This window comes from Cebus imitator, unplaced genomic scaffold (genome assembly GCF_001604975.1).
Source record: "Cebus imitator isolate Cc_AM_T3 unplaced genomic scaffold, Cebus_imitator-1.0 Scaffold76, whole genome shotgun sequence".
Taxonomy (NCBI): Eukaryota; Metazoa; Chordata; class Mammalia; order Primates; family Cebidae; genus Cebus; species Cebus imitator.
In genome coordinates, this window is record NW_016107391.1 from 7,565,493 (window position 1) to 7,573,178 (window position 7,686).

A 7,686-nucleotide genomic window follows, 5' to 3' on the forward strand; every position below is an offset into this window, starting at 1 on the left:
TATTTTTAGTAGAGACGGGGTTTCACCATGTTGACCAGGATGGTCTCGATCTCTTGACCTCGTGATCCACCCGCCTCGGCCTCCCAAAGTGCTAGGATTACAGGCTTGAGCCACCGCGCCCGGCCAATACACTAAAATTGAAACGATACAAAGAAGATTAGCCTGGCTCCTGCACAAGGATGATGTGCAAATTCGTGAACGGTTCCATAGTAAAACAAACATACAAAAAAGGTTTACTTCGGCCGGCAAGGTGGCTCACACCGCAATCTTAGCACTTGGGAAGCCGAGGAGGGCGGATTGCCTGAGCTCAGGAGTTCGAGACCAGCCTGGGCAACACGGTGAAACTCCGTCTCTACTAAAATACAAACAAATTAGCGTGGCAGCGTGCGCCTGTAGTCCCAGCTATTCCAAAGGCTGAGGCAGGAGAATTGCTTGAACCCGGGAGGCGGAGGTTGCAGTGAGCCTAGCTGGCACCACTGCACTCCAGTCTGGGCCACAGAGGGAGACTCTGTCTCCATAAATTAAATAAATAGATAAATAAATGCCAGCCTGGAGCGAGACTCTGAATCCATAAATGAATGAATGAATGAATGAATGAATGAATGCCAGCCTGGGCCACCGAGTGAGACTTCTCAATGAATGAATGAATGCCGGATGCGGTGGCTCACACCTGTAATCCCAGCACTTTGGGAGGCTGAGGTGGGTAAATCACAAGGTTAGGAGTTCGAGACCAGCGTGGCCAACATGGTGAAACCCTGTCTCTACTAAAAATGCAAAAAAAAAAAATTAGCTGGGTGTGGCAGGTGCCTGTAGTCCCAGCTACTCGGGAGGCTGAGGCAGGAGAATCGCTTGAACCCAGGAGGCGGAGATTGTAGTGAGCTGAGATTGATCCATTGTACTCCAGTATGGGCGACAGAGCGAGACTCTGCCTCAAAAAAGCGTGCCTGTAATCACAGCTACTCCGGAGTCTGAGGCAGGAGAATTGCTTGAACCAGGGAGTCGGAGGTTGCAGCAAACCGAGATCGCTCCACTGCACTGCAGCCTGGTGACAGAGCGATACTCTGTCTAAAAAAAAAAAAAAAGCGTCAGGCGCGGTGGCTCATGCCTATAATCCCAGCACTTGGGAGGCCGAGGCGGGTGGATCACGAGGTCAGGAGTTCAAGACACACCTGGTGGCCACGATGGTGAAACCATGTCCCCACTAAAAATACAAAAATTAGCCAGGTGTGGTGGTGCGCGCCTGTAATCCCAGCTACTCAGGAGGCTGAGGCAGGAGAATAACTTGAACCCAGGAGGCAGAGGTTGCAGTGAGCCGAGATCGCCCCACTGCACTCCAGTCTGGGTGACAGAGTAAGACTCCTTCCCCCAAACCCCCAAAAAATGCCAAAAGTAATTTTCCCTAGGTAGGGACGGTGTGTTCCTTTCTAGGGACGCAGGGCCCTCAAATCCCTTCGGGCGGCCGGGTGTGGGGAAACCAGGAGGCTCCGAGACCCCGGTGGTGTCGCGGAGCGGGGCGGTGGTTGAGAGCAAACTGGCTCAGCTGAGGAATTGGCAACGGGACCGCCGGGAGGCGGAACTGAGAGCGCGCGGCGAAGCGGTCCTGCGGACTGTAGCTAGTGAGGCACCCGCCGGCCCGGAAGGGGCTGATGAGAACTGGGGCCAAGGCAGCCATCGTGCTTTGCAGTTAGGTCTCCGGGTGTACGGCCAACACCAAGCAGGGGATTGCGTTCTCTCCAGTTGCTGGTAAGTGACAGCCCCTCCTTCTGGGGGGACCGGCTGGCAGCAGTTGTGGATACCCTAGAAGGCGCACTTTTAGGGCAAAGACCTGCTCAGGGCCCCTGCCTGTGGCATTGCGTGAAGGGGCACCTTGTTTTTCACCCCGGGATTAGGAGGCGCGAGGGAGGACAGGTCTCTTCCATGCTCCGCGGGGCAGTCTGATAGCCCTCGGAGCAGAGCACTGCTGCTGTCAGACGCTTGGTCATTTCAGGAAAGAACGAGATGGCTGCAGGCAAGCCCCTTCCTTCCCCTGGGCCTCAGTTTTCTTACCTGGTAAGGTGAAGGTGGCGGGTCTCATTGACAGCCGAAGAGGCTATGACGCGGCCTGGTGTTTTCAGCTCTCCCAGTTAGTGTAGAGACAAACTGAGCTTCCTTGCTAGTACTGGTTAACGTTTTTTTGCAGCCCAAAGTCCCATTTAAGTAGGAAAAAAGATACACTGTTGAGAAAAGTGTACTGATTTTTATTTTTTATATTTTTGTTGTTGTTGTTTTGAGACGGAGTTTCGCTCTTGTAGCCCAGGCTGGAGTGTAGTGGTGCAATCTCGGCTCACTGCAGTCTCTGCCTCCTGGGTTCAAGAGATTCTCCTGTCTCAGCCTCCTGAGAGATTATAGGCGCATGCCCCCACGCCTGGCTAATTTTCGTATTTTTAGTAGAGATGAGATTTCGGCATGTTAGCCAGTCTGATCTCGAACTCCTGACATCAGGTGATCCTCCCGCATCGGCCTCCCAAAGGGCTTGGGATTAAAGGCGTGAGCCACCTCGCCCAGCCACTGTACTGATTTTTAAGGTGTTGAAGCTTTTCCAAGAAGATAAAAATTTGTTTTAAAACAGCTAAAACTTGTTAGGTGAAAGAACCAGATTCATCAGGAGTTTAAGGTGTTTGGTACATTGGACAATATGAAGTGAAGAGGTCCTTTTAACTTGAAAAATTAAACCTAGTATTGTTTAGGTTTAGTATTTGTGTGTTCTTATATGAGCCTCTATATTACCAAGTATCTTTGATGCAGTCTGTAAAATATCAGTGAATAGTAAGTCGCATTGAAACAATGAAAAAAGGAAAGAAAAAGAGCATTTATTGACTATCTACTATGTGTAAGGCACTAGCTGTCATTTTACAGATGACAAATAATTAGTGATGCCAGTATAGCAAAGCAACATGAATATCTACTATTGTACCTTTCAGTAGACTTGTGACTGTCACCAAAATGTTTTGAACTTTAAAAATTTTAAGATTGTTCATTGGCATTTTCTGAGTTTGTAGAAAAGGAAGGTGTCTTCATTTTAGAAATGTCAGAGATGCATTGTCAGTAAGTATAAAGATTAGCAGTTTAAATGAGGTACATTTTAACCTTCCTTTGCCTTACATTATTGTGCTGGAATAGAAATTCAAATAATAATTAAGACAAAAGATGAGTCTAACAGAAATGAAAATCAGTCTGTGCAATATAGCAAGACTCAGTCTCTACATTTAGAAAAAAAAAAAAAAAAAACTAGTTGGGTGCAGGGCCCTGGCCGGTAGGCTGATAGTCCCAACTACCTGCCACTAAGGTGGGAGGATTGCTTGAGGTCAGGTCAAGACTGCAGTGACCTGTGATCATGCCACAGCACTCCAGGCTGGGTGACAGAAAAACACACTGTCACTAAAAAGAAAGAAAAAAGAAAGAAAGAGAAAAAGAAATGAAAATCATTTCCATATCATTTGAAGCTTACAAGTTTGAATGCTAAAATGCCATAGTGTTTCTTTTTTTTTCTTTTCTTTTTTTTTGAGACGGAGTCTCTCTTCACTCTATCGCCCAGACTGTAGTACAGTGAAACCATCTTGGCTCACCGTAACCTCTGCCTCGGATTCAAGTGATTCATGAGCCATCATGCCTGGCTTATCCTTCTTTTTCTTTTTTTTTTTCTTAAAAAAAAAGACAGGGCTCGGCTGGGCATAGTGGCTCACGCCTGTAATCCAAGCACTTTGGAGGCCAAGGCGGGCGGATCACCTGAGGTCGGGAGTTCAAGACCAGCCTGACCAACATGCTGAAACCCTATCTTTTAAAAAATAAATAAGTAAATAAATAAATAAAAAAAGACAGGTCTCTCACTTTGTTGCCCAGGCTGGTGGAATGCAGTGGTGTTATTATAGCTCACTGCCTTGAATTCTTGGGCTCAAGCAGTCCTCTAGCCTCAGCCTCCTGAGTAGCTGGGACTGCAGTTTCGTGCTACCATACCCAGGTAATTTTTAAAATTTTTTGTAGCCAGGCATGGTGGCTCTGTAATCCCAGCACTTTGGGAGGCCGAGGCAGGTGGATCATGAGGTCAGGAGTTCAAGACCAACCTGGCCAAGGTGGTGAAACCCTGTTTCTACTAAAAATACAAAAAAATTAGCCTGGCGTGGTGGCGGGGCCTGTAATCCCAGCTACTTAGGAGGCTGAGGCAGAGAATTGCTTGAACTTGGGAGGTGGAGGTTGCAGTGAGCCAAGATTACACCACTGTGATCAATCCTGGGCAATAGAGTAAGACTCTGTCTCAAAAAAAAAAATTTTTTTCTCAAAGTTATTAATGCATTGATTCTACAGTTATACTCTGATGTCATATTTGCTGCTTTAGACTATCATGTCTCTCATTTTCTCCCAAGAGTATTTTTTGGGTATTTGTATTTTGTCATTTTATGTGTATTTTTTTTAAGGACCACTGAGAACTAATGTGTATTGTTTTATTTTTTTTAAAGATGGGGTTTCACCATGTTGGCCAGGCTGGTCTCGAACTCCTGACCTCAGGTGATCCACCCGCCTCAGCCTCCCAAAGTGCTGGGATTACAGGCGTGAGCCTCCGCACCTGGCTGTATTTTTAATTTTTATTTTATTATTTTTTTGACATAGGGTCTCACTGTCACCAAGTGCATGCTACCACGTCTGGCTAATTTTTGTATTTTTTGTAGAAATGGGGCTTTTCCGTGTTGCCGAGGCTAGTCAAAAATTTTTTTATTATTTTTTGAGATGGAGTTTTGCTCTCTTTGTTACCCAGGCTGGAGTGCAGTGGCGTGATCTCGGTTCACCTCAACCACCGCCTCCTTGGTTCAAGCGATTCTCGTGGCTCATGCCTGTCATCCCAGCACTTTGGGAGGCTGAGGTGGCTGGATCTCAAGGTCAGGTGTTCAACACCAGCCTGGCCAATATGGTGAAACCCCGTATCTACTAACAATACAAAATTTAGCCAGGCATGGTGGTAGGCACCTGTAGTTCCAGCTACTTAGGAGACTGAGGCAGCAGAATCGCTTGAACCCAGGATGTGGAGGTTGCAGTGAGCCAAGATCACGCCACGGACTCCAGTCTGGGCAGTAAAGAGAGGGAAACTCTATCTCAGAAAAAGAAAAAAAAAAAAAAAGGTAAATGAGCTGGACATAGTAGCCTGTGCTGGTAGTCCCAGTTACTCAAGAGGCTGAGATGGGAGGATTGCTTGAATCCCAGAGATTGAGGCTGCAGTGGCAGAGATCATGCTCTTGCACTCTAGCCTGGGTAAGAGTGAGACCCTGTGTCAGAAAAAATAAAAACCAAATGGTTCTGTGTAATTACTAATGTATATGAGTTTTGGATATTAAATGCCATACAAGCTTTTTAAATTTTGCTTTAAAAATTTTTCCATAATAGCTTTTTTGAGATACAGTTGATATACCATAAAATTGACATTTTAAAATTGTACAATTAAGTGTTTTTAGTAGAGTCACAATGTTGTATAAACATCACCATTATCTAATTCCAGAACATGTGATCATCCCAAAAAATCCAGTACCTCTTAGCAATCACTCCCCATTTTTCCTTTCCTCAGTCTGACAACCACTATATACTTACTCTATGCATTTATCTATCCAGGATACTTCATATAAATGAGCCATCCATATAAGTTTAATTGAATAAGACTTTAAGCAGTTACTTGTAATCTGAGATTCTGTTCCATTACATCCTTTACACTGATTTTCATGTTACTTGAGTAGATCACTTTTTTAATTTGCATAGGGACTTTTCCTGTTTGGTATTGGTGCAATAAATAAATCTGCTGACGGGTGTATGTTTCCTTGTTCTTGACCTTTGCTCTTCACATGTCTTAATAGTGTGTTCATGGTGTTGTGTAACCTGTTTTCTCGGCTCAGGTGTCCATCTTTTTGTAGCTAAGTAACTTTTATTCTTAGTTGGGCATTTTTACCTCTACTTAACAACAATAAAAAATATATAGTTAATTCTGTTTCTGATTACTCCTAGCTTGTTTTAAGGTTCCTAGAAACCACAATTTTTATTTCATTTATTTATTGTGAGACAGAGAGTCTTGCTCTGTCACCCAGGCTGCAGTGCAGTGGCATGATCTTGGCTCACTGCAACTTCTGCCTCCCGGGTTCAAGCAATTCTCCTGCCTCAGCTTCCTGGGTAGCTGAGATTACAGGCATGCCCTACCATGCCCGGCCTTTATTTTTGTATTTTTAGTAGAGATGGGGTTTTGCCATGTTGGCCAGGCTGGTCTTGAACTCCTGACCTCAGGTGATCCGCCTGCCTCAGCCTCCCAAAATTCTGGGATTACAGGTGTGAGCCACTGTGCCTGACTGAAACCACAATTTTAAACAAATATGTATATTATTATCTTCCAAAGCAGAGTTTCTCTGTGTCTTATTAGATTATCTCTCTTGGGACAAATTTTACAACAGCAAGTTGGTACCATCCTTATGCAAAAAGTCCTTTTTCTTTCAAGGCTTTTCACCATTACTTAGCTCTCACCTCCCAGCAGTCATCTTCAGTGAGGACTTTGCCACTTGATTCACAGTCTTGCTTTCTATATCAGTGCCCTCCAAACTTCCAGATGATTACACTGCCTGTCAACGTGGACAATGTACCCTCTAGCCTGGCTTCCGGTACCTTTCACCTCCATTATTTTAATCTGTCCGTGCCAGAGCCAGGCCTTGGAATTTGCCATCACCCAACTCTGAACTTCTCTTGAATTCTTGTACCTCCTATATTCTCTTCCACTTTGCTGGTACAATTCTGGCCCACCTTTTACCTCTCTTATCCTTTTCTGTTTTTGGCTTACAGACTTTTTCTACCCTATTTCCCCGGCTCTGTTCTGTGAGAAGCTTGCCTTTGATGACCGCTCCATCTCTATATACTACCTTTCTATATACTTCTTACTACCTTTGTCCACTCAACTTGAACTTCTTATCAGATCCCTGCAGTCCCTCTCACTTGTACTCTTAAAATCCTGTTCCCCTTGTCCTTTTTTGTTTCTATCCTTGATGTTCCTAATCTCTGGTCACTCCATGTTGAGCATTGCTGGTGGGTGGTGGGAGGCTGGAAATCAGCACAGATTAGCACTGTGTTTGAGTTTCAGTTCCACCTGAGTCCTTGGCTTTTTTCTGCACTCTTTTAACTTGATTCATTCCCCACAGTAGCTATTGTAATGCTTGCTCTGCTCCTCAAAAATTCTCTATACCTCTTCACTTTGGAAATTTTTTGGCCATTCTTCCTTTTAACCTTAGACAGAAAGATGTGCTCTCAGTCCAAGCTCCTCCTGGGACTTTGTCTCTTTTGGTTAATTGTTTCCTTCTCTTTCTTTTATCTTTTTAACTTCTTCTGTTCCACGAGCTCCTTTTCTTCAGTTTATCATCATACTCAAGCCTCACCCTTCTTTGAGAAGAAAATCTCACTTCCAGGCCTGCCATAGTGGCTCACACCTGTAATCCCAGTACTTTTAGAGGCCATGAGAGGCAGATCACTTGAGGTCAGGGGTTCGAGACCAGCCTTGCCAATATAGTGAAACCCGGTCTCTACTGAAAATACAAAATTAGCCAGGTGTGGTGGTGCACACCTGTGATTCTAGCTGCTCGGGAGGCTGAGGCAGGAGAATCCCTTGAACCTGGGAGGTGAAGGTTGTAGTGAGCC

General features: G+C 45.1%; 1 protein-coding gene and 1 non-coding gene across 2 annotated transcripts in view; both read left to right on the forward strand.

The window, feature by feature from the left end:
- The first annotated feature begins 106 nt into the window (after window positions 1–106).
- LOC119471859 lies at window positions 107–214 on the forward strand. Its single transcript, XR_005200951.1, has one exon. It is a non-coding gene; the product is annotated as a U6 spliceosomal RNA (small nuclear RNA).
- A 1,256-nt stretch (window positions 215–1,470) lies between these two features.
- The window catches only part of SAR1B (secretion associated Ras related GTPase 1B), a 29,466-nt gene continuing 23,250 nt past the window's right edge, over window positions 1,471–7,686 (forward strand). The window contains exon 1 of the mRNA XM_017532368.2: window positions 1,471–1,743. The gene's annotated coding sequence lies outside the window, so the exon portion shown is untranslated. The remainder of the gene's footprint in view (window positions 1,744–7,686) is intronic.